The sequence below is a fragment of the Gavialis gangeticus genome, unplaced genomic scaffold (genome assembly GCF_001723915.1).
Source record: "Gavialis gangeticus isolate Ggan-Ray unplaced genomic scaffold, GavGan_comp1, whole genome shotgun sequence".
Taxonomy (NCBI): domain Eukaryota; kingdom Metazoa; phylum Chordata; order Crocodylia; family Gavialidae; genus Gavialis; species Gavialis gangeticus.
The window spans coordinates 158299044-158323743 of NW_017729032.1; the positions used below are offsets into that span (position 1 = coordinate 158299044).

At 43.1% G+C, this 24700-nt stretch overlaps 1 protein-coding gene across 3 annotated transcripts in view; it reads left to right on the forward strand.

The window, feature by feature from the left end:
- The window catches only part of JADE3 (jade family PHD finger 3), a 131886-nt gene that overhangs the window by 288 nt on the left and 106898 nt on the right, over positions 1-24700 (forward strand). For 2 of the 3 annotated variants that reach the window (XR_002098986.1, XM_019525035.1), the window contains exons 2-3: positions 2855-3087; positions 20905-20952. The gene's annotated coding sequence lies outside the window, so the exon portion shown is untranslated. The remainder of the gene's footprint in view (positions 1-2854; positions 3088-20904; positions 20953-24700) is intronic. The other variant, XM_019525036.1, reaches the window with a different exon arrangement.

Sequence of the window (24700 nt, forward strand, 5' to 3'; positions counted from 1 at the left end):
TCCCCTCCGCTCCCCTCACAGTGCCCCGCCACCAGCACGTGTGTCCACGAAGGCCCCCCCGCGCCGGCCGGGGGAAAGTTGCGCTGGAGCCGCCGCCCCGCCCCGCTCCGCCAACCGCCGCCTTTGTGCGGCCTCGCGCCCGCTGCGGGGGGGTTCCCCCCATGGCGCTTGGCGCCTTTGTTCGCGGGCTGGCGGGGGGCGGCCCCGGTGCTCCCCTCCCTGCTCTCGCCCGAGGAAAGTTTTGGCGGCGCGAGGGAAGCCCGGGGGGGACGAGACTTAGCCTTGCTCTACACCCAGGGCTCAAATTACGCTTTGGCTTTTGGAGGGGCGCTGCGAGGAGAAAAGTGAAACTGGTTAATTGACTGAGTCCACCAAAGTGAAGGAGCAGCCCCATAGGAGGACCCCCCATTATGATTTTTAAACCTACAGGGGGGCTCTCACTGCTCATGGAGGGATCAGCCCTCACTTGGGCGCTCTCTGAATTCTCACCCTGTGTGGGTGGGATGGGGAGTGGGTCAGGCTGCTGCTGTGGCTCCGAGACTGGGACCTTGCTGGTGTCCTGCCCTCAGGGTCCCTTCCCAGGTCTGCGGTGCCCCTCCTTGGTAGGTGCGTGGTCCCACTGCAGGAGGTGGCATGTTGAAGTTGGCTGCCCCTGCAAAGTCAGTCACCCTGTTAAAAAGGACTCACTAGCTATTGCAACAGAGTTGGTGCTGGAAAACGTGGAGTGGCTCTGCTGCTGGTTTCTCTCCGGGTTTCCTTTGATTGTGTGGCAGGGCCCCCATGTCCAGCCACCGCGCTTGGCCCCGGTGTACGCCAGGCCTGTTTGCTGTAGGGAGAATAGCGGGTTGATAGCCATGTGGAAAAATAGTGTCCCCCACTTTGTTATCAACGAGGTGGCTGAAGACACAGCAATGAAATACAGGGGACAAATAAAATAAATGGGGGAGGGAGTGGGGGTCATGGGTTAAGAACATAAGAAGTGCCACTTTGTGGGTCAGACTACAGGGCTGCCTGGCCCAGTGCTGTGTCACAGGTAGATGCTGAAAGGGAGTGTGAACTAGGAATGGCCAGGGCTTTTTTCCACTCTTCCTCTCCCCACTTGCAGCCTCCAGCATTTCAGGCATAGGAAGCTCTAATTCAGAGGCTGTATCCCTTGCTTCTGTGCTCAGTAGCTTCTGATGCCCCTTTTCTTCCAAAAATGTGTCCTGTTCCTTTCTGGATCTGGTTAAACACTCAACTTGCACAACATCTGGTGGCAAGGAGTTCCACACTTTCTATTGCATACTGTGGGGGGGGGGGGGAGAACTGCCTTCTGTTAGTTTTTAAACTCACTACCTCCTAGTTTTGTTTTGTGACCCTTAGTTCTTGTATTGCGAGAGGTAGTAGAATAGTAAATTCCTGTTTACTTTCTTTGCCATTTTGTGTTTTCTAAGCCCTTATGTCGTGTCCCCACCCCCATCACCATCAAGGATCTCTTCTTTTTAAAATTGAATAGGCCTAGCCTCTTTAGTCTGTTGTCTTTAGTTTCTCCATGCCCCTAATCATCCTTGTTGCCCTTCTCTGTGCCTTCTTTAGTTCTTCTGTATTCTTTTTGGGACCAGAACTAGGCACAGTATTCAAGGTGGTGTTGCACCATGGATAAAGGAGCATGTTGTTTTTTTCCATTTTGTTGACAAGGGGAGGGGACACCAAGCAGAGCACCCCGGCCAGCATCTGCTGTCCCCTGAACTTATGATCTGACCAGGAAATGACATTTCTTGTGTGTATAAACTGCCTCTTGTGATCTATTAATGAAAGTCCCTCATGTTGGGATTAGCAGCTAGAAGGCCACGATTCCTTCCTTCTCTCACCTTCCAGGCAGCATCTTTCCCTGTCCTCTGTATTGTGCCGCTGTTATTGAGCTTTTTTGTTTTAGTTTGCCTCTATGCTCACACGATACAACCAGAGGCTGCTCCTGTAACGCAAGTAATGCTCGTTGTGTAATTCTGTTGCATGATGACCTGTAGAAGAAAGTTCCTATGTGGCCGCCTGGATTGGAATGATCAAATTAGGTTGAGCTGTGGAAGAGTAAATGTGGCCACTGCTTTAGAAAACCAGACAGAACTTTCTTGTGCCTGAAGCATTTTTGGTGGTGAGAAGAAGTGACCCAGAATGCTATTTAAGACTCCTGGTGGAAAGAGACGAGCATCATCCTTAAATTTATTCCTGAACATTACTAGGCTACGCAATTCGATATACGGGGTGAAAGATTGGGGAACTCTTTTCTTAGGTTTTCTTTGTGTTTTTGGCATTGTTTTTGTGTGTGGCCAAATTCACCCTTTTGTTGATCCACTGTGCTGCTTGCATCATATGGGTACACGAGGCCTTTTGTGACGCAGGTTGGAGCTTCATTGAACCTAGTAATCCCCTATATACTGAGGTATCTTGACGGTGGCAGAGTTGAAGCTGAAAATGCAGGAGGCAGTGTGTGCATGTGGAGGAACGGGAGGGTCTGAGTGCATGGAGTTCTTGGGCCTGCCCTGAACTCCCTTTAAACATAATCAAAAGGTGAGGGAAAGCTGGAGTTTTTTCTTTAAATTAACTTAAAAAATCTAAGTGCCAGTTAAAATATGCTCCAACAGCAAAATGTTTTTGAAATGAGCTATTAAACTGTTTGCTATCGTTAAGATTTATGGTAATTTTACGCTAAGTTCCAGCTGTTAGACCAGGTATTACCATGCCTTGTATTTGAAGGCAACATTAAAGTACAAAAGAGACCCCTCTGAAGAAGTAGGGAAACAAACACCTTCAGGTTTTATTTGTAGTAAAATTTGGCAAAACTTGTTACCATTGCTCCTTATACTTTCTATTTTAGGTTATTCTTAGAAAAATTACTTCCCCAAGACTCTGATGATTGGGAAAACGGCTGTCCAGACTGTTGTATTACTCATTCCAGAAGGAAGAAACACCTGAAGCAAAGATTTTCAAAAGAGCTGATACTTGAATTCCTGCAGTGGGATCTACTGGCAAGGCCCCTTATGCCCAATGGGGACCCTTTGAAGTCGGCGGAATCCTTTGTGGACTAGAGGATCTTGATGCAGACTTGAGGTGAAGCCCTTTGTTGTCTTTCTGTCTGTTTCTTTTGAACTCGGTCACTTAGTTGGGAAGCCAGAAAGCTTGCATGTCTGACTTTTTGGGATCCCTGAGGCTGTGTTCTTTATTGTCAAATTCCATTTTTATTTTAAATAGGGTCATATACTTTTTGGTTTCAGAATTTTACAAATGACTTTTGGCTTTTTTCAAATAGCGTATTATCTGGAATTTTCTTTAACAGCTACAGTGACATGCTGGGCACAGCCTGTCGCAAAGAGCTTGCAACAGGTAGCGGAGTATGAGTTAAATGTTTCTGAGTGTTGCTGTTTAAGTTGCTGGGACTTTGGTTGGCGGCACCAGTGTAGTCAGTCATGCACTCCCTGTGCAGATTGGACTTTAGAAGACTGGATATGTAGAAAAAAAGCTGTTTTGAGAAATGTAGGAGTTGGGGTACCTTCATGTCCATGTTATTAAAGATATAGTTTATTAGACCTTTCGAAATAGGGTTGGCCAGCTTCGAAGGTCCAGGGGTTTCGTGCCATATGGGCTGCACCAATGTGAGCTGGTGCCCCTGGGCTGCATGCTGCTGGGTTCCCCTCCCTGCAGCACCATGTGTGGGGCCATCCTGGCCTTGTTCTCAGCTCCCCAGCTGCAGGCTCCCCTGCTGCACCTTGTTGCATGGGTGTCCTGCCCAGCAGTGTCCCTTGGCACTGCAGGCTGTACTGCACTGCACCACACTACTTCCTGGTGCAGGGACAGGGAGAGGAAACCAGAGGTGGGAGCAGAAGCTGGGAGATCATAGCTACTATTGCAGCTGGAGCAATGCGTGCAGCCCATGGGCTACCAGTTGAACAGCCCTCACTTTAAAACTACTTTTAAGGCCTGTTTCGTTAATACTTTGGCTCTGGAGTGCTTGACCTAATGTTAGGGTTTTTACAATCACATTTTCTTACAAGTTAAGTGCTGTTTTTAATTCCCCATTGGTATGATAGTAGATGTCCCAAGGAGGGGTGGAGGTGTGAAAGCTGACGGAATTTTAAAGTGTTCTGATGATGACAATTTGTTTTTTTTAAAACAAGCACACTTTGAATTTGGGTTTTAAAAAAAACAGTCTGTATATTAGGGCTGTGCAAAGCTTCAGTTGCTGATTCAGTGGAGATTCGGCCTGATTTGATGGCTGAATCTCCAAATCTGAATCGAATCACGAGTCCCTTTAATCTTTCTGAATCAGTTCGGAGGGTTCTAATTCATTTTGGAGAGATTTGGAAAGATTCGATGATTCAGACATAGACACAGCTTAAAAATGTTTTTTCTATATACCTCAAGAAACCAGGTGGCTCATGAATGCTGAGATGGTGGGGCGGATGGAGTGTCCCACAGGAGCGCAGGGGGCTCCCCAGCGTGCTCAGCAGCAGACCTGGAAGTGTCCTGGAAGGACTTCCGGTCCTCTGCCGGGGAGCACGCTGGCGCCCCCCTGCTCCGGGCTCGGCAACTAGTGCCTCCTGGGTCTAGGGGCACCTGGGGTCCCCCTGCGGCCAATTGCTGAGCCGCGGTAGCGCAGAAGTACTTTTGGTCCACTTCTGGGTTCATCTCCTGTGGGACACTCCATCTGTCCCACCATCTCAGCGTTCACGAGCCGCGCTTGGTACCCTGAGGTATGTAGAAAAAACATTTAAAGCTGTGTCTATGGCCAAATCGCTGATTCTCCAAATCAGCATTAAAACTTCCGATTTTGGATTTGGCTGAATCGAATCAGTACAGTGATCTGAATCAATGAATCAATTTGCTGCCCCTGATTTGGGCTGAATCTGAATCAATACAGCCCTTTTCACACACCCCTACTATGTATGGATTTGGAGAGAAGTTGTTGTAACAGTCTTTGGAAACATTTTAAGCTTTGTTTTCCTGTGGTGGATAGTGAATGGCATGGAGTCTGGAGACCAGTTCCTTTCCTGCCTTCACAACTAATTCCTGGTGTTGTGTTTTGGCAAATCATGGATTCTTGTTTTTCAACTTTAGGGATGGGGTGACGGTGTGAGTCTGCTTTTATAGAACACCTTTTGCGATCTAAGAATGAAAATACTGTATGAATTGTTTGGCACAACTCAAAGAAATAATTTTTCCTACACACTTTTTTTGGGGGAAAAAAAGCAGTTCAGTAGCCTGGAGTATAGATGCATGGCCTTATGGGGCTCTGAAGTAAACTTCTGTTACTGGAGCACGTCAAGTCCAGATGCTGCAACTTGCTAGTTTACCTCAAAGCTTACAGCATTTTGTTCTAGGTATTCATTATAGGGAGCAGGATTGCTTGTGCAGGATTTTTGTGCAGGCAAAAGTAAATGGTGATCATTGTGATTATTGGCAAAATTTGTCACTTGATCATGTGCCTTTATTTTTTTTTGGAAAGTTATAGATAAACTGATTCACTACAGTAGGGTTTTGAAAACAGCCTAATATTGTCTGCCTGTCTCTCCTTGCTTTCTCAATATTGAAAAGTTTTAACACTTGAAGCATTACATATTTGGAAAACAAAATCAAATTTTGAGCATTGGTTATTTAAAAAAGAAGTTAACAAGTTAATGACAACTTTTTGAGGATGTGTGAGTTTAAGGAAGTCAGCAGGTGCTATTTGCATCTTCAGAATGTTACATCCTGAATTGTGGTAGAGGTTTGGTCAGGCAGGAGCAAGACTCCAAGAAGTTGATGCAAGTTGCTCAGCATTTGGCATTCTTAAAAAATTGTCAGATTATTTGGGCGTCTTAAATACAGATCTGAAGAGCCTAGCCTTTGGCTCTTGTTTTTAAAAATTCTTGGTCTGCTGTTAAATTAATTCTCTCAAGTTATACTAATGTGAATCTAAAACAACTTTGCTTTTTGTCAAGATGCCTCCTTCAAACCCCAAATAAATGTGTTTGGAAATAATATATTTTATTGGTATTTGAAATCACTTTTACTATTCAGTGAGTAGCTGGCAAGGTAGCTTAAATGTGTAGTGATAGTCAGGTGCTGATTTGTATGGAGAAAGGTTAAACCCTGCTGTTGCCTTTTTTCCCTCTTATGTCTGTATAATTACTAACCAACTCCCTTTTTCCCTAGGCTGTTCACTCTTCCATATTTCACTTCCCTTTCAAGCCTCTCCTCCCTAGACAGCAGTTGAGCTTACAGTATTTCGGAGATCTTATTTCAGTTTGTAGGAGACCTGACAATTTGGGGATTGGAACAGCATTGGACACATGATCTTCGGCGTGTTGAAAGCTCCTGCATTTTAGAGGTATCCTTAAGGCATTCGTTTGATATAGGAAATGGGAGGGACCTTTGTCTATGCAATAGGTTGTGGAGCTTAGGCTGGGGGTTAAATTGTCCTGTTCAGAGTATCAGCATAAGTTAGGAGGATAAATTTATGACTTAGTTCAACTTATTACAGTGTGCGCCCAGATGAAATATTGCTGCTCTTGTTGGGGCTTGTTAAACTTTGAAAACTTTGTAGTGCTTTCATTCTGAAGTCCCTTGTTTGTCATTTCAGCTGCGTAATGCAGTACTCTGATTGATTATCAAACTGGAGACTGAATTGTGCATATGATGCTCTTAACGTGCTCTTACATTTTAAGTAGAGCTGCAGCCTCCTTCATAGACGTGTCTAACTGGTTGACAACGTGTTTATGCCTGTCTCTAAAACCTCCAGAGGGAGGGAATTGGGTAAGATTATACAGATAACTAAAGATCTCAACAGAAGCATTGGTTTCAGATTGCTGATTAATAAGGGTGACAAATTTAGTACTTTTCTGGGACATTTTTCATGAATTCAGATGTTTTGGAATAGTTTCCAAATAGCTGAAGGAAGAAGTCTCAGTGAATGGCTTGGCTATGAATTGTTCAGTCTTTTCTTGTATGTGGTATAGGGTTGATTATGTGGCACTGTTTTATCTTCAGGATTGGGCTGAAATTGTGTTAAATGTGAAAATGATGAATAGTGCTTTTTAACAACTTTCAGGTTAATAGTTGTTTGCAAAAAATAATGAAATTTGTGGAACCTACTGCATAGCTCAGTGAGTCTCAAATGGGGTACCACACTGTTAGCACTGTTAGGTGTTCAGGCATCAGTCACAAGATAAGCTCATATTTTAGATAGGAAAACAGTGTCAACAACATGCTGACCTGTTTTGGTTTTTCTGGGTTCTTTAAAACTGAAGAATTGCTCTGTTATTTTTTTCATGTAGTCAAAAAAAACAAAGGAAAAGTAAGAGCTGGCATTTTCTATGGGGTGCCTTGAGTCTAATGAGGTTGAGAACCAGTGGCAAAGCTCTTTCCAACAGGCAGTAGTATCTAGTAGCATCTTGTTTGCTTTTGAGAGAACTCAGATTTGACTGCTGTACATTTGTATATGACCTGGCTGTGGTTTTATAGACTTGAAGCTTAGTTATCTTGTTATGGGATCACGGTATGGTCCCCTAACTGAAGAACGGTGCAGAAGACCCAATAATGAGTTATATCAATAGTACAAAGATCCAGCTCTGACTCGGGGGGAGGGGGAGAGCTGGGCCATGTTGAAACGATGGAAGTGATCTGGACATGAAAGAAAGTGCTTTTTGGCGTACCGAAGGGGTAGAGTCTACCTGGATGAACAGGACAAAGATGGCTAGTTGATGTAGTGTCAGACCTAAATGTAGATGAATGGGGATGAAGGCCCATGAGAGACAGGAATGGATGAAAATAGTGGAGATGGCTAAAGCAAAGGCCTATAGTGCTAAATTTACTTAATACTTGGCCCTCCCAGTTCATGCACACCACCTAGAATTATTCATTAAAATATTTGAACACATTTTTTTAAAAATGATTTTGCCAGCTTGGGAAGTAAGTGTAGTACAGTGGTTGTCAACCTTTTTTAGACTGAAGGCACCCCTGAATGGACTTGAAGCCCTGGACAGACTCGAGGCACCCCTTGGAAAATGTCCACATTTAGTTTTCACTTTTTTTTTTTTTTGACTACAGAAAAATAGAGCAGTTTTTCTGTTGCAAAGAATTCAGAAAGACCACAGATACAGATTTCTATTTGAAATATATGTGGTTTTATCTTGTGAATCAAGTTTGTAAAACTTAATAGAGCTACATTGTATGGCACCCCATGGCATCCTTGACAGGATCTCGGGGCACCTTGGCTGAGAATCACTGGCCTAGTAAATGGTATATAAATAGCATTAGGGTTTTGAGAACAATTTTTATTATTCTATTGCACCAAATATTTGATGCCCCCACCATTTACTATATGCAGCAGAATAAAAAAAAAATCTTTTGGTTGCTTTATACCAGTTCTTTGAGATTTGAAATGGCCATATTGAAAGTTATCTGTTTTGACAAGTATAAACATTACAAGTCCCCAGTGGGATCATTTGTGGCTTTTCTTCATTGTTCTGCTTTTAAGCAGCTTTGTTTCTTATTTTTGGTATCCTTCTAGCATTGATTTGCATACCTTACTATCAAATTGCTTCTACTTGGATTCATTGTTCATAATGGTGCCATATTATGTAGTTAATCCTATCTGCATTTGGGCTTCAGTATTCACTCGTCTGTGTACTATTCTGCGTACTTTGATAGACTGAGTTTTCACACTCTTTGCTTAGAAAAGCTTTAAGCAACACAAGAAAGGCATTGGAACTGTACATTGAAGAGGAGGGTCGAAGACAGAAGAAGGGGAAGTAATTGAGTATAGGAGATCATCCATGTGTGTTGCATCAAGGAGGGGAGAAGTGTATCCCCATAGGTGCATGGAAAGAGATTCCTTTCCTGCAATTGTGGTTGAATACTGTAGAAGGAAATAATGAAAGTGAATGATTATTCTCAAGTAAAATATAAGCATCATCAGGAGTTGTCAAATAATCTGGGTAAAAGGAAGAAAGGGCCCATTTTTGCTGGATTCTTCGTGAATCAATTTAATCTTGGACACTGAGCATAAGTCAGGGCTTAATCCCAGAAGTAAGAAAATATTGATGCTTTAGTCATTGCTGCTGTGTTAAACTCTTGTTTGGGGGTTCCAGCAGCTCTGCAATATCAGCTTCGTTCAAGAGCAGCTTGTATTTGCTGTGCACTCAAATGACAAAAATCAAATTGATTGTCATTTAAACAACTGAAAGGCAGAGGTTTGAATTTGATAATGAAGTTGCAATCTTATTTTATGATAACGGTATAATCCTTTTCAATGTTGCATGAAATGAGAAATCTTGGGGAAACAAGTGAAGCACTTTGCCTTGCATGACAGATTTGAACTTGGAGATTCAGAACTAAATGCTGAAAAATGAAGAAAATGGGAAGGAAAGTACTAAAAAGTCAATGTCAGTGATAATGTCTAACCATTAAGTGATGGATGATCTGATAATGGCTTCAAGCATCCGAATGTGGGAAAATATGAACTGGTTTAATGCTGTTCAGTCTTTTGGGGGTGGGGTGGGAAGTGGTAGCAAAATCTAATATCCCTAAAAAAAATGTAGGTTGATTGATTTAATAATTTTTTTGTTTCCAAAACTTCTGCCCTTCAAGAAAGGGCGGAAAGCAGATCCTGGGAATTACAGGCCAATCAGCTTGACCTCAATCCCTGGTAAGATTCTGGAAAAAATTATCAAGGGGACCCTTCTGGATAAGTGGGCTGAGGGCAGCATCCCGAGGGACAGCCAGCACGGGTTTGTCATGGGTAGGTCTTGCTTGACCAATCTCATCTACGTCTATGACCAGGTGACATATCACCTGAACAAGGGAAAGGAGATTGTAGTCATATATCTGGACTTTAAAAAAGCCTTTGGTCTGGTGTCCCACGACCTCCTCATGGAAAAATTGGCCAACTGTGGCCTTGGCTACACCATAGTCCGATGGCTGGGAAACTGGCTCTGAGGTCAGATTGAGAGAGTAGTGGTTGATGGTAGTAGATCATTATGGTGTGCCGTGACCAGTGGCCTCCCCCAAGGCTCTGTCCTTGGACCAGTTTTCTTTAACATCTTTGTCAACGATGTGGACATGGGTGTCAGAAGCACGCTGGCCAAGTTTGCCAATGACACTAAACTTTGGGGCATAGCGTCCACACCTGTGGACAGGCTAGTGATTCAGGCTGACTTGGATAAATTTACTAAGTGGGCGGATACAAACCTGATAAGGTTCAATACTGATAAATGTAAGATATTACCCCGGAGCGGGCGGGGGTGGGAACCCGCAGCATACGTATAGGCTTGGCAGTGCTATGCTTGCTAGCGCTACGGCTGAAAGAGACTTGGGGGTCCTGGTTGACCACAAGATGAACATGAGCCACCAATGTGATGTCGCAGCTGGTAAAGCAAACCAAACTCTGGCTTGCATCCATAGATGCTTCTCAAGTAAATCTCAGGATGTCATCCTCCCACTGTACTCAGCCTTGGTGAGGCCGCAGCTGGAGTACTGCATCCAATTCTGGGCTCTGCAATTCAAGAAGGATGTCGAGAAGCTTGAGAGAGTCCAGAGGAGAGCCACGCGCATGATCAGAGGGCAAGAGAATAGGCCTTATAAAGAGAGGACGAGAGCCATGGGACTCGTCCATCTGGAAAAGCATAGGCTTGGGGGGGGACCTGGTGGCTGCTTATAAGTACGTAAGAGGTGTGCATCAGGATCTGGGGAAACATCTGTTCACCAGGGCGCTGCAAGAAAAAACAAGGACCAACGGTCATAAACTCCTACAAGACCATTTTAGGCTGGACATAAGAAAAAATTTCTTTACGGTCCGAGCCCCCAAGGCCTGGAATAGACTCCCTCCAGAAGTGGTGCAGGCACCTACTCTAGACACTTTCAAGAAACATTTGGATGCTTATCTAGCTGGGATCCTTTGACCCTAGCTGACTTCCTGCCTTTGGGGCAGGGGGCAGGGCTTGATGACATTTGAGGTTCCTTCCAGCCCTAATGTCTATGAAATCTGTGAAACTATGCAGGTCACAGCTGACTGACTTTGAGGGGAGGGAGGATTTATGCTCTGAGGGGTATTTTTTTTTTTCTTTTTTCCACTGCAATAAGTACTTAAATTTTGCCCCAAGTGTAAAGATGACTTGGATCAAAAGGCAACCTTTTAAATAAGAGACTTTACTGAGTGTCAGTTGAATGAGGTGTCAGAAAGACTACAAGGATTGCATGCTGATGACATTTCTCCTGCATCCTGCAGTCAGTAGAAATCTGGATGGCTCTAGTTAAACAGAACAGGACCCACACACATTAAATAAAACTGTTCAGAGAAGCCATGGAACACTTCCATTTTCTAGCCAGCATGATTGTTAAGCAATGCAGAGGTGGTTAATTGCATCCAGTGCCCGAAGAAGAGGTTAAAACGTACTTGGATTCGTCCAGGGGTGTTGAACTTGTCGCATGCTGCAGACTGGACACAGACCCCTGGCTCCTTTTTGGGTTGGATCTGGCACGGTACAGGATCAGCAGGGACAGCAATACTAAGGCAAGTGGCTGCTAGATGGAAAAAGCTGTTTAGCACAGTCTTTGCTTGACCCGTGCTGCTGAGGGCCATGTCTATGGGGACCCAGGGGCCCCTGATTCTGCAGCAAACTGTGTCTACCTCTGACCACATTTGGCCCCCCCACCATCCTGCCCACTTCAGTAGCCGAGTAATGTGGTGCTGCAAGTGGGAGGGGCACAACTCTGTGCTGCCCCCTTGTTGCTGCCAAGCACTAGCTCCAGCCTTGCTGCAGTGCAGCCCTGCACCCCACTATCAGTGCAGAAATCTGGAGGGTCATGTGCTCCGCTGTGTTTCCCCACCATATGTTGCCTGTGCCCAGCAGGTCAGGCAAACTAGCTTTACAGGCTATATCTAGCATGTGGGCCATGTTTTTGGCATCCCTCAGTCCTTAGTTCTTTTCTTCTCTTCAAGTGATATCTGTGTTTCTGTCCTACATCTTTCTGTTGTCATCATCTGCATAAAAATGGCAGAACATTGTGGAAATAAAATCATGGAAGAAAGGACATCTGAGCTCAGTATATTTCAGCATTATTCAGAATGCATGGGCATCTAAACTGCTTTCAAAGGCACTGGGTTTATTATTAGTAGATTGTTCTTTTTTTCCAAGTCAGTTCTCATTCTTATAGTCTTCCTGCACATCAGAAGTCAAGTGGACCACTTACAATCTTGATGTGGGAGTAGGTAATAATAGAATAAAGCAAATGTGAGAGTATTTAAAAGCAAAAGCCAGTTTGAATTTGTTGTCTCTTATTTTGTATTTACTTTTCCAGCCCTGCTTGTGACTTTTGTCTTTCCTATGCAATATCGATACTTTCCTACTGAATGTTAAAATAATATTTTTTCCAAATTATTAGCAAATCCCATTTTTGGAAATACCAAAAATCTTTTTGGGTACCATGTAAATTTTGACCTGCAAGATAGGGTAATCAGCCTGGAAATGTTCTTGGAAATATACCTGTTCCTTTTTTTAGTAAGATATATGCAAATGTTTTAGCATAGCTAGAAGAATTCCCCTGCCTTTTGTATCTTTTCCTGGAAGGCAGATGGCCTGTGGCAGGGAAAAGAGGCAGGGGTGCATCCAGTGCCATTCACTGAAAAACGTTAGTAGGCTTAGAAAAGAGAATTTGTTGTTAAGTGAAACGTGTGCTCTATTTGTTGTTTAGATGAGGATCCTACTTCTGCTTCTGTACCACTGACAGACAATATTTGTCATGCCTTGCTTTCGTAATTGCGTAAATCTTTTTTGGGGTATGTGTCCACACACAGACGTGTGTCTGTATCTGCATGTCCTGTGTAACTGACCTTCTTGTTGAATTGTCAACTTCTATCAATTTTTGACCTGCCTTAAGTGTTATGTATGGCCTTGAATGATTATTAACTTTTAAAAGAAAAAAATAAAAGCTGAATGGAACAGTATGAATTTGAATCTGTTTACATTCAAAATTGTCAAAAATAGCTTCAGATAAATTGTGTGAAAAACTTTTCATTTTACAGTAATTTTTTTTTTTGTTCTAAGACATGCAGAAGGAGAAACAAGCTTAAGCTGTTAAGACCAGCTTACACAAATTCAGTGTTTGCCTATATTAGAGATTGTTAAATCACCGTAGCTGTACTAGCAAACATCTTTTAGTGTGGAAAAAGCCAACCTTCCATGTGTGAAAGCCAAACTTTTTCTTTATCAAGCATCATCCGCCATACCTATAATAAAGTTTCTTGAGTTCTCCCCTTAGGGGTATGACTGCCATCCTGATGGACTCAATAACGACCTCAGTGACACCTGTGCAACCTCATTTTCTTTAATTGGCTTGCATAGGCATAACTGATTAGAATGGGAAATGTAATGGTGGTGCTAATACACAAGAGAGTGGAAGCCAGCTCTGCTAGTTTTTGCAGGGCTAACGAGCAAAACAGTGAGGATTTTTTGACTGAAGCAAGCAGGTATGGCATAATGTGCACAAGGAGTGGGTTTACATGTGGATGTCTACTCTTCAAAGTAAATTTTCAGTTTCATTGGCTTTGTTTTTCAGAAATGTGGAGTTTTTAGACCTTGGTATATACTATAATGGCATGTAAGATTTGGTACAATATTTCCATGTTGTCGCTGTGTTAGTTACATCAAGGTGGCACAGGAGGAGACAGGCAGCGCAGCAGCAGATCGGGTAGGGAGAGCAGGGCTAATTTGTGGCCCACCTGCCAAAAAGGTTGACCCCCACTGAGTTACATAACTCTTCTGTGGGGCTCCTGGTTAAGCACAAATAACCTTTTCATCATTCTACTGAGTTCTTGAGGTTCATAAATATTTCTTGCATTATTATGGGCTCTAGTATATATGATAGTTCTAAAGATTGATGTTTGTCTCAAGGCTGATGTGTGTACCTCTATCTTGAGGTTCTTGCAGGCTTGATTTCAAGGGTTAAAGCAGAAATGGAAATAGAATCAATAGACATTGTTGGACTGCAGTGGAATTTGAGTGCTTTAAGAGATCTGCTTTATATATCATGGTCTTGTAACCTTTTTTGATATTTTCTTTGGGAGTAGGAGGACACCATGAAGGCCCCCGCATTTATTTTTGCTTAAGACCATTTTAATAGAAGTCACAATTTACTCTTGTAAATGAGCTTTCCTCACAGAGGGCATCTTAAAACAAAGGCTCTCTTGTACCATAACTTAGTCTAGGAAGCAGTGTTGTGTTTTGTCTGAGGCACAGTGAAGTTGGGAGGCCTGAAACAAAGAAAGCTCATTGGTGTCTTTTAGGCTTCTGCAGCTAGCAAAATTGGCAGATCCACTGCTTTGCCAGAATCCTGGTCTGACTGAAGTCCATGCGGTCATCTGTTCTCATCCATTTGAATGCTGATTAGTTGTTGATATGGATGGCCTGTGCTGTGGAAGTGTAAAGCAAGCTGATGGTGATGTACTTGTCTGTGGCTTAGTGCCTAGTTGCCCTAAACAAAGGAGACCAGGAAGAAAAGAATCTCTATGGCATATTGAATTAGTCTCAAGTCAGAACTGGTAGCTAAATGGGATTGTTTAAGATCTTGTACTCATCAAACCCCAGACACAAGTTGCTCAGCTTTCATCTTAGCAGTGATCTTTGCTGCTGGGATAAAAGGATGATGCACCCATTTTATTTAAATCATTATTTGAAATGCTCCTGTTTTTGAGGTCTTTACTTAGATATTGGTTGCAGAAACCTTTTGTTTTTATGGCTTTTTGTGCAAAGGTATGGAATTAAAGTTATGGTGTTTACTAATTGCATTGCCAGTTTGCCAGATGCTTTCAGAACTGGAAGGAAAATGTGGTTCTTCTTTACAGTCTAAAGACAAATGGCAGAGGCACAACCTGTTGTAGTGGGGCTTGGCCATATCTCAGTACTATATAGTTATATTTACATAGTCACTTTTCTGCCAGCCCTCCTCCTCCAACCCCATATTGCATACATTATTCCAAATTAATTTCCAGATTTGTTAGGAAAATAAACGTGACTTGTACCACCAACACTACAGCACAAGTGGGGTTTCAGCAGGGACCAGATTGCAGAGATTCTACACATGAATTTTGGAAGGTTATTCCCATATTCCAGGCCCATAGGCAAACTGAAAGAAGGCAATAACCTGTATGGAGAGGGAGAAATGGGGAAAGGGTGGGTCAGTGGTTGTGAGAGAAGCAGTATTGCTTGTTGGTAGAAAACAAAAGAATTGAGTGTACCTGGTTTCAAAACTTCCTTCCATGGTGTTGGCAGCACTCAGACAGGAGCAGAATGAATTTTGCAAGAGAAACAAGGGTGGGATTCAAGTGGACTGGAAATAGTAGGAGAGGGGGGGTGACAGGGCAATAAAGAATGGAAGTTGGAGCAGACAATTCAATGTGAGAAAAGGGATGAGAGAGCTAAGAGAAGACAGAGTGATAAGACAGGTGGAGGGATGGGAAGCAAATAGGTACTCCTATAAGGAGAGAACTCTGAGACATTGAAAGTAATAGTGTCTGTCAGAAGAAAGGGTAAATGAAGGTGGGAGGCTAATTAGTTGAATATTATGCTAGTACCGGGAATTGAAATTGAGATGAGTGGGAGACCATAGTGAGGGGAAAAGGGAAAAATATTTGCATGTCACTGTCAAACTTGCTGAGCTATGCTATGAACAAAAAAACACTAATGACTTAAGACACAGTGTAAATGCAATAGGCAAGATGTAGTTTTTCATAGTATTTGTGTTTGGAGGATCCAGAAAAAGCAGAGACACTTGTTGTTAGTGTTGGTCACTCTTTGCTTACTTGGGGTCATGAGATTTTTCTGCAAAATATACAAGTACAGCATAGCCATGCCATTAAAATCATAACATATGTTACCATGTTTTAGATGTTCTCACACTGAGAATCATTTAGGCATTTATTTTAAGATTTCCACTTAAGATGTACACAAATATAGTTATACAAAATCATGGAAGTAAGAGATGGGAAAAGATGCCTTGTATCATCTACAGCAGTGTTTCTCAACCTATGGGTTGCAAAAATATTTGGAAGGGCTGTGAGCAAGTCCCAGAAAAATGTGGGAATGCGAGGGTTTCCCCTTGTAGGCTGGCAGCCTTCCAGCCTGCAAGGAGCTGCTTGGGGTGATTGGAGGCAGTGGGCACACCTCCATCTGCATGTGCACAGACACATGGCTGGCATGCAGCCAGGCTGGGTTGTGGGAGTGGGTGGGGGGCAGGGGCCTTTGGGGGAAACAAGGAGCTGTGTAGCTGGGCTGGTGGCTCTGGGGCCAGTGCCCATACTTGGGGCAGGGTGGCTGGGAGATGCTGCTCAGAGGGCAGGATGGGCTGTGAGCAGGCTGCCTGGCACAGCTCGGGAAACCCAGTCCACAGTAGGGGGTGCCGTAGGCCTCCCCTTCTCCCTCTAGTCTGTGCCGAGTCTGTACTTGCTCTGCTGCTGTCTGCATGAGCTGTTGTAAGCACTGCGCTCTGGCCTGAGGGCTGATGGGGGCAGGGGGCTGTAGATTGCACCGTCTTGGTCCAGGGGCTGTGTCTTGGGAGTGACAGACACTGGTAGGGCCAGGGGACTGGGTCAGGACTGGCCATCCATCTTTGTAAATGGGTCCTGGTATAAAAAAGTTGAGGACCAGTGATCTACACTAGAGTACCCTCTCCTGGCATTGCATTTGCTATTATTTTGTCCAATCTATGTTGCATGTCATAAGCTGGTACCCCTACTACCTCTTCCTTTGGGGAAAATAGATTAGCAGCTGTTGCTGCTGGGAAGTTTCCCTAATATTCAGCCTAAATTATTTTTTATTCCACTCTTTCCAGTGATATGTTCTGTTGCTCTCTTACTGCTAGTGGAGTAGGCATAATCAGAGCCTGCAAACATGTAAAGGACCTAATTTCACCTTTCTACGTACATTTCTGTCCTGTGAAGTTTCATATAAAGCCTCAGCCCTTTTAATTTTGTATTGTAAGTCAGTCTCTTCATCTTCCTAATTCATTTTTCCTGTTTGTGGCTCTAAGAAATAGTGAGACTTAATTTAGACAGGCCTAAACCAGGAGAATTTGTCTGGATCAACGATCAGTGGGTGGGGGTGGTAGTTAGAGTAAATGAACTTCTGAACATCCTTTCTACATCTTTTTATTTGAGGATCAGCAAAAAAAAAAAGAGAATGAAGTCAGTCCCTGTTAAACTTTGTATTGTGACCACATAAGCAGTGGTTTAGACACCCTTCACGCAGCTGACTCTTGTTTCTCTGGACTCCATTTCTCACCCTTTTTTGGTACTGTAGTACCTAGTGGAATGATTCTCAACCGGGGTGGAACAAAGTCCTGTTAAGGGTGCCTTGCAATACTGGGTCTGAAAACACTTATGCATAATTTGCAAGCTAAACTTAGAAATTTCAAATAGGAATTCATAGCATCACAAATATTCTGACTTGTGGTCCAAGTTCTTTACGAGGGAAGAATTGTTGTCTTAGACTGCCCTCTGCATGTTTAGACTTGTCGGGCAATTACCTTGTTAATTGCTAAATAAATGTAGATGGCGCTCTTGGTCTCGGCTGTGCCATGCAAGTCCTGCATTTGATCCGGCTTGTGTAGTGCAGCCAGGACTGAGAGCCCTGTCAGGTGTGAGACTTGCTCGTGGCTGTGCATGGTGGGAGGTGCGATTGTGGGATTGGGCGTTAGATCTTGTAGTGACGTATTACCAGTGCAGGGGAAGCCTGGCATACACCAGTCCTCATGGCTGCTAGCCCTGCAGCTGACAGGGCTTGCATTGGGTTAGCATTCCCCACGCTGTCCCTTCTGTGAGCCCTGCAGCATACACAAGGCTTGCAGTGGCAGAAGTCTTCTCCTCGCAGCTGATGATGCTGCCCCACTGCAAGCTCTGCAGCTAGTCTGGCTTGCGGCAGCAGTGCTTTCCCTGCTGTAAACCCTGCAGTTGACAATGCTCACAGTAGAGGTAGCACTGAGAGTGCTGCCACTATGGCAAACCTTTTCAGCTGTGGGGCTGGCAGGTGGTGCACCCCTGTGGCTGGGAGCCCCTCAGTTGAGCACTCGGCTGCATGTTCAATTAATGGTGTGATTAGAAAATGCTACCAAGTTATTACACACTTTTGTGGAATAACTTTGTAGCTTATTGCTTGTTTTATTATGCTATTAATTGGTTGAATGTGTGCCTGGGTCATAACTTAATGCGTGATTACCTGGTTAATCATACCTTAAGTGTAATGCGTAGAGGGAGCCCAGTCTCCATTTCTAATGTTAGAGTATATGAGCAAATGCATAAAGAACTTGGCTTGCTATTTTTTAATTGGTATATAAGAACTAACACAATGAAACAGAGTTTTGTGATGGCCTTGCAGATGGTGGAGTTTCTGTGGCATGCACAAAATTCAATCTTACTACTACTGAAAACAGTGAAACTGGAATTGAAGGTCTGGTTACTTGTGCAAGTACCTACCTGTCTTCTATCTTACCGTTCACACTGCTATCTAATTGGGAAAATCTTTTCATGAACAAAGCACAAAATACTACATTGGTTTACTTGGTGGTTCATTTGCAAAGCACCAGCTCTAATTTTGTACCAGCATTATGACACAATTTGTGCTGGTATATCTAATGGCATGTTTGCATTTTTAATTTCAAATCCCCTGAATATAGTTTAACTTCAGTAGTAAAGTTATTCCAGGTTGAAAAACAGTACGAGTCTTTTCTCAAAGCTGTATTTAGAATCATAAAATCATGGAACATTAGAGTTGGAAGGGACTTCAGGAGTTCATTTAGTGTGTTCAGCCCCCTCCTTAAAGCAGGACCATCCAATTATATCATCCCAACCAAGTCTTTATCTAGCTGGGTCTCTGGGTAACCTGTTCCAGTGCTCCTAGTGAAAAAATTCTTCCTAATATCTAATCTAAAATCCCTTGCTGCCACTTGAGACCATTGCTCCTTGTCCTGTCGTCTGCCACCACTGAGAACAGTCTAGCTCCATCCTCTTTTGCCCCCCACCCCCCTTTCAGGTAGCTGGAGGCCGCTGTTAAATCCACTCTCAGTCTCCTCTTCTCCCGACTAAAAAATAGTATTTTTCCTTTTCTAGTATATTTCACAGAGGGGATTTGTGTGAGGGTTGTGAAAGGCCAGCAGTCAAGGAGAGTCATGAGGTTTTAAAATTGATTACGGTGTCAAATAGAAGAATGTAACATTTATTAGAGTAACTTCATGGTAGCCAACACCTTCAGAGCTTGAGAGATCAGTTGTAGTAGTTTGAGAGAGAGAGAGAGTTTTTTTTTTACTTGCTGATTTGTGAGGAAGTTGTAGGGGAGGGAAATTGAGAGATCCTTAGTTTGAAAAGACTGAGAAATTATGGTCTAAGCCAGGGGTTCTTAACCTTTTTTGTGCCATGGACCCCTTTGGCAGTTTGAAGCTTATGGACCTCTTCTCAGAATAATGTTTTTAAATGCATAAAATAAAGTACATAGGATTACAAAGGAAACCAATTATATTGAAATGCATTTATCAAAATACATTCATTTTGCCTACATTCATAATTGAAGGAAATGCTAAATTTCAGTTAGAGGTTAGTGAAAATAAAGATGTAATTTTTTTTCCCATCCAAGTTCATGGACCCCCTGAAATCTATCCACAGACCCCTTGGGGGGTCCGTGGACCCCAGGTTAAGAAACCCTGGTCTAAGCAAAAAAGATCTTTGCCAGTCAAGAAACTGGTGATTCTTTCCTTTTTTACTGCCGGGTGGGGGGGCAGGGCAGAGAAACACAAACCAAAGGAAGCATGGTGTTGAACTTCTGGCCACATGGATGCTCATTTAATTTCCTTTTGCCTTGGCAATATTAATGATTACCAATTTCTTTGTGTCTATTTGTGTGGTCTCCTATAATTTGCTCCTTGGAGGCAGGGCTCCCATTTTTTTTACAGGATTTTGCTGGGGAGATTCCGAGTGTATTTTAACTCAGATTAGACCCAGCCTACATGTTGGCCATCTTGAATAAATGTTTTCCTGTGTCTCAGACCTGACTCTGGTAACTTTTTTTTCACATCAGCAGTATATCTCCATGCATAATTTTGTAAGTAGAAAGGAACATGTTTGAATTTTGAGAGTTTTTGTGGGGGGAGGAAGAATGTCTATTATTGCCACCGTTGCTTTTTTTTTTTTTTAAATGGCTGTTCACTATATTCAGAATCCATATGAAGGAAAGTAAGGTATTTGGAACTACCTGAAAGGAGAAGCCTACAAAAAAGTATTGGGGAATGCATAGTCCATGCTGTCTATATTATTTTTTGTCAAATATAATTTATGTGGGTATTAATCCAGAGATCCAGTTCATAGCGGTAATCAGTCCCTTGAAAAAGATTTCATTTTCTGTTAGCAGAGGTGAACCCTTTTGTCAGCTGAATAAATCTATAGAGATCGAAAACAGGTACACTGCATTTCATATTTCTAATATTTATCTGAGAGTATCCGGTGTAATTGCTACAAAAATCTGTAGCAATTGAGAGTATACCATTCATGCCAAAATTTAATACAACAAAATAGCTCCATTTTAATTGCTCGATATAACGTATTTTAAATATGATGTTTTCTTGCTCATTTTTGAGGAAATCTTAATATTCATTAATTCAAGTTGCACACTTCTGTGTAAGAATAAATCATGGTTTGTTTATTCTTACAGAACTTTCTTAAATGCAGAACCTAAAGTAATTAGGGCTTTCATTGATACTAGATTGTAAAATCTGATTAAAAGTTTTTTTTTTAATATATTTAACAAAATCAGCACATCCTTCACACTTCTGCCAACCTAAATTATAGCTCACGTCACCACTCCCGATGTCATTCATATCCCCTAAAATGGCACTTCATTTTTTTTTTTTTAGGTGCTTGTGCTATCAGCAGGGGAAAAGACCTACCTCATGTTCTGGCATGTAAGTGAAGGAGGAACTGATTTTACTGAAATACTTGTTACTGGAAAAAGTACTAGACTGTAGAAGGTCTATAGGTCTAAATGAAACATTTGTAGATTTAAAATAAAGGAAACCATGAAAGCAGCTGTTAAATATTGGATCCTAATCTGCAGAAGTTCCAGTAGTAAACTGAGGATTCTGATCTGTGACGCTGACCAAAGTACTTGGAGGGAGACATAGGTTGTTTTTTACCTATCAAATAGGATGTGATATGATAGATGCGGTGAAGTGCATGAGAACTGGAATCTCATTCTTGATTCTGTTTGCTTGGACTTGGTTGGTGTGATATATTTTAAGAGCTTTTGGAGTTTGTGTCTTGGCTTTTTGGAATGGAGAGAAACTTGCCTCTCTCCTTGTGTACTATGAGAGATGCCTAATATGTTGAGTCAAAATTTACTTTGAGTAGTATTTGGAAGTATTAGTGTTTTGGTAGGAATTAGTGCAGTCAGTCAGGTCTTTGGCTTTTAGTAAGTTGTTTGAGAAATGCATCACTTCAGAAGTCTAAACTATATTGGCAAATATTAATTATACTCTCCAGGAACAGTCATAGCCCTGGAGAGAGAAATGAGGTGACTTAATGGGTTTATTTTACCTCCCTTCCTTTTCTGGTTTCATCTCCACATGGAGATAGCTTCTGTTACTGTCAGCTGGCTATATGCTCTATCCGCCCCAATCCAAGAGGACTTTGAATTTAAGATGACCCTCAATAATTAGACTTTTTATACATGGAAAATTTATATATGTTTTCATAGATTCATAGATTAAGGGTCAGAAGGGACCTAGTAGATCTTCTAGCCCGACCCCCCACCAGGGCGGGAGAACAACAAAAAACCCCAAAAAGAGAAACGGGACTCAAATGAGTCCAGCCAGGTAGGCATCCAGCCTCTTCTTAAAGACCCCCAGGGTAGGGGCCAGCACCACTTCCCTTGGAAGTTGGTTCCAGCTCCTAGCCGCCCTAACTGTGAAGTAGTTCTTGCGGATGTCCAATCTATACCTCCTCTCCATCAACTTGTGCCCATTACTCCTTGTTATGCCAGCGGGCGCTAGGGGAAACAGCGTCTCCCCCAAACCCTTCTGGTCCCCCCTAGTGAGTTTATAGACGGTCACCAGGTCCCCCCTCAGCCTTCTCTTGTGGAGGCTGAATAGGTTCAGGTCCCGCAGTCTCTCACTGTAGGGTCTGCCCTGTTGTCCCCGGATCATGCGGGTGGCCCTCCTCTGGACCCTCTCCATATTGTCCACATCCCTCTTGAAATGGGGCGCACAGAACTGGACACAATACTCCAGCTGTGGCCTGACCAGCGTCGCGTAGAGGGGGAGGATCACCTCCTTGGCTCTACTCGAGATGCACCTGTGGATGCACGACAAGGTCCGGTTAGCCCTGCCAACCATGACCTCGCATTGTCGGCCCATGTTCATCTTGGAGTCAATAATGACTCCAAGATCTCTTTCTGCCTCCGTGCTCTCAAGTAGGGAGTTCCCCATTGTGTAAGTGTGCTGCTGGTTCCTACTGCCCAAGTGCAGCACCCTGCACTTGTCCGTATTGAAACGCATCCTGTTCCTGTTAGCCCACCCCTGTAACCTATCCAGATCCCTCTGCAATCTCTCCCTCCCTGCTAGCGTGCTCACCTCCCCCCAGATTTTGGTGTCATCAGCGAATTTAAACAGGTTACTATCCACCCCATCATCCAGATCGCTGATGAAGAAATTGAACAGCGCAGGCCCCAGGACTGAGCCCTGGGGGACTCCACTACCCACTTCGCCCCAGGTCGAATATGACCCATCCACTACCACCCTCTGAGTGCGACCCCTCAGCCAATCTGCAATCCATCTGACTGTGTAGGCATCGATGCCACAGTCTCCTAGTTTTTTAACTAGGATGGGGTGAGAGATTCTATACAATTTTCCATGTATAGAATCCAATTATTGGGGGGGTTGTCTTAAATTTACCCCATCCTTCCTCTGCATTAGGGAAAGTAGCAGCAGGGGGCAAGTTGGCGGGGGGTTGGAGGGGATGACAAGCGGCTTCATTCCTGCTTGTCCCCATTCTTGCTCCCCCCTGCCCCAGTGCGTGCCCGGATCTGTTGGCTACTGCCTCCCCCTTCCCACTACTTACCCTGTGTGGTGGTTCCAGCTCTGGTCCCTAGCCAGAGTCAGAGTTGCAGCAGCAGCTCCCCTTCCTACTTTGCTGCCCACTGCAGTCTCCTCTGTTTCTCTTGACCACACACGCTGCATAGACTTTCATGCTCTCCCCTGGTGTGTGCCCCCTCAAGGCACCCCAGCCCCAACCATGTAGCAGCAACAGCTCTGGCCCCAGTTCTAGTACTCAAATCCATGATGAGGCTTTTCCCCCTTGTTAAATGTGTGTGTAGGTGGGGGGGGGGGCGGATGGATGACACCTCACGTCATATACAAGTAAATACAGTATTTTGTCTGAAACCTGACACTCCATTACGTGTTAAGATACAGTTCTTGCAGATGTTCAGATACCATGCAATCAGTTTCCTACAGTTTCGAGACAGTTTAATTGTTTATTAGGAGGCAAAACTTTTTGTAGCCTGCATGTGTGTTTTCTGAAATGCATTTTTCAGCTCTCCAATCCCTTTCCCTTCTGAAAGATACTTAAAAGGATTAAAATACAAAGCCACTGCTCTGAGGATCTGGTGTCAACATTGCTAGGAGTGTATCTAATTATTGAGCCTTGTTTGAGCCCTGCATGCTGGACAGAATTGTTTTCTCTGTTGTATCTGTATACGAGTGTGAGCGAGACTGAAATCCTGCCCTGACAAAATATTGCTTACTTTTGCTTTTTGACTGTCGGGGGAAAATGATACTGATGTCTAGGCACTTAACTTGCAGCTCAAACTACAGAGAGCAAAGCAAACGATGTAGACTTCCATATTTTAGGGCCACTATTTTTAAGTGCTCTAGTGTGCTTCTGTTTTAACAGTGAGTATAAAATGGTATTATCTCAATAACTTCTACCTCAGATATGCTTATTACTTCCTAGTCTGCTCATATGTAGTCTCACTGCCGTAATAGATTTTACATGGTAAATTCATGAGTAACGTTTTGATGAACTAAGACTGAATCTAATTTATTTAATTATTTATTTATTTTGTTTAAATGGTCTCTGAAGTGCTAACAGCAGTAAAGTACCATAAATCTTCATTGTCCCTTCCTCCCCCCACTGGAATCAAGAAAACATGACCCTGAAAATAGATCCTCATTAATAAGATGCCATTTAAAAATTGTAGCGTCTCAGTTAGGACCACACCTGTAGTTGCTCTCTTGGAGCAAGTGTTTAAACTACTACTTAGCTTTCAAATACAAACATGCAACAGTTAATATTGGAGTTATTCCTGTGTAAGTGGGGATGAGAAATGGGATCAATTCAGATTTTTCTTGGAAATGTTAGAGATAATAGACTGATAATATCTCACTGGAGAACAAAATGCCAGTTATCCTAACCTGGGTGAATGGAAATATAATACCTAGAGGAAACAGTGTTATGGATTCTTAAACAGTGGGCTTGGAACTGAGTAGATAATTATTTATAACATTTCCCGAAAGTTAAAGAAATCTAATATTCCCAGAGTGATAGTCTTGGAGGAAAACAAGGAGGAATAATTAAGTGGCTATAAATTAAAAGAAAAATGTTTTGCTTGGCCATCTGTTACCAAGCTAAACCTCACGCAATTAAAAAAAAAAA